The sequence below is a fragment of the Argentina silus genome, assembly GCF_951799395.1.
Source record: "Argentina silus genome assembly, chromosome: 10".
Lineage (NCBI taxonomy): Eukaryota > Metazoa > Chordata > Actinopteri > Argentiniformes > Argentinidae > Argentina > Argentina silus.
In genome coordinates, this window is record NC_139664.1 from 3258797 (window position 1) to 3261296 (window position 2500).

The 2500-nt window shown below is 46.8% G+C and overlaps 1 protein-coding gene across 1 annotated transcript in view; it reads right to left on the minus strand.

Moving 5' to 3' along the window:
• Positions 1-2500, minus strand: part of rftn1b (raftlin, lipid raft linker 1b) — a 51629-nt gene that overhangs the window by 30916 nt on the left and 18213 nt on the right. The window lies entirely within an intron of this gene.

The window sequence follows — 2500 nt, forward strand, 5'->3', positions numbered from 1 at the left end:
AGTAGAGCTCATTCGTGTCCAGGCCAAATAGACGATACTGATCTCAGCTATTAAAGAACACAAAAGGGAGCAGAAAGAAACTGCTGTGATCTGGGAAGGGTTTTCCAGTTTGTTTTGGCAATTAGAATCATGCCTTTGGCTGTGACTCCCTGGTCTGAGAGTTGATATGAGTGCATCAGAATACAATCAGAGCTGATGGTTCAGTGATACCAGCGCCTTTCTGAGGAGGCCGCCTTAACCGCCCAGTAGGAGAAGACAGACGCTCAACATTAATGAGGTAGACTCGCTGAGTGACAAATATATTTGGATGGGTAAAGGAAAGAATTTTGTGTGTGTGTGTGTGTGTGTGTGTGTGTGTGTGTGTTTTTCCGTCCTCAGCACACTCCAGAAAGACAGACGGACAGCCCCAACCAAGCCATGCAAAACAGCAGCAGACACAAAGTGTCAGCCCTGCTTCAGAATCGCCCAGCTGTGCAACAAGAAGCAACAAACAGCTCCTCCAGCTCCTGTCCAGCCAGGCGGCCAATCAGAACAGACCGTATGCTAATGAGTTCTCCCCCAGAGAGAGAGAAAGAGAGACAGAGAGAGAGAGAGAACGAGAGAGACAGAGGGAGAGAGAGAGAGAGAGAGAGAGAGTGAGAGAGAGAGAGAGAGACAGAGAGACAGAGAGACAGAGAGAGAGAGAGAGAGAGAGAGGGAGAGAGAGAGAGAGGGAGCGCTTGGCCCCAGCGCTCGACGGCTTGGCTCCCAGAATACACTGAGGCGACATTTAAACTGGTCCAAACAGCTGGCCCACGTAGGAGCGAGCCATGACAAAGAGCGGGATGGATGGAGAGTGGGGGAGGATGTGGGTGAGGAGGGGGAGGGAGGGAGGGAGGGTGGGTGGGAGGGTGGATGTGGGTGAAGAGGGGGACAGAGGGAAGGAAGGAGGGAGAGAGGGTGAGTGGGTGGGAGGGTGGGTGTGTGAAGGGTCTGGTTGTCTGTGTGATCGGTCACATGTTGAAACTAGACGTGGGAAATGCCACTGCTGATAATCGAGAGTCAATGCAGCCATACAGTGGGTAGCAAACGCAAAGTCCTATGGGAACCAGAGTACATATGGGAGGTCACCGGGAGGTCAGAGGAAGCTAATCGGGTCACAGTGACGGCTAACAGGCAGCTCCATGTCTTTACCAAGTTTCTTACATTAGCGACGACAGATGAGATGCAAACGATGGTATGAACTTATATCATCTAACTGGTGACGTACGGTCAGGGTAGGCAGGGAAGACGGGGCCTACCCTGTTAAAATGAATGAAAAAAGCACTGTAACGATACATACAATACAATGGATGTGAGTTGTAAGGAGTGCAGTCAACTTTCTCACTTTCCAACTTCAATGCACTAAGAAGTACAACGCCTGTCATGTTTTCCTTTGGCCAGTACATTTGACTTCAGAATCAGAATCAAAATCAGAATCAGAATCAGAATCAGAATCAGAATCAGAATCTGAATTCTTTTATTTGGCTAAAGTTTATTTGCACATACAGGAAATTGACTTGGTGAGGTTGGTGCAATGGGACATAAAAAAACAATATATAAGCAAAATATTAACAAAACATTTTTACAAAATAGCAAAATATTAGCAAAATAGCAAAAAGAAATTTACAAAATAGAACAACAAAACAATAAATGATGTAGGCTGTGTGAGGCTAAGAGGCAATGAGGCTAGAGGCTGTGAAATGGGTATGGGGCACGTACACTATAAATTAGAATACATGTACATGAATATAAATCACACTGTCAGTGCATTGTGTGTGTGTGTGTGTGTGTGTGTGTGTGTGTGTGTGTGACAGGGTGGGGTGGGAGGGGGGAATGGAAGTCCCAGAGTCAGCGAGAGGCAGGCAGCTTGTTTATGAGCCCCACTGCCATGGGGAAGAAACTATTCAGGTGGCGCAAGGTTTTGGTCTTGATAGACCGGAAACTTTTCCGGATGGGAGTCTATGGAAGAGGTGGTGACCAGGATGGGAAACAAAAAAAAACAAAAAAAAAACAATTGGTGATTGAGTGTCTTTAACATCAAAAGCACATTGTTCTACACGTCTGTGAAACTTCAACACAACTGTAGTCCAGCTTAGTTTAGTTACAGTACATCATCAGGACACCAACTGAAGAAAGGGAGTGTTGGAACAAGCCCTCTATTGCCAAGCAGGAAGCAGGATTGTGGCGTGGAATAGAGCTGATTCAGTGAGGATCTGAAGTCTCTCCCCTGGGCAGGAATCCAGAGGCCCATTGTGAAAGTGTTAGAAGAAAAATCCCACACTGTCCCGAACCACACTATCCCCTCAGGCCATGGTGACTAGTTTGCTAAAAATATCCCAGAATTTCTCAATCACACTCTGTCCCGCTCCCCAAGAAGCAGGAGCTGCCGGAGTTAAAAGGCAAGTCGGAATTGCCACAAAGAAATAGACCACCGTTGCAAAATGGTGGAACATTTCAGGGTTTTTTTTCTGTTCTGTTA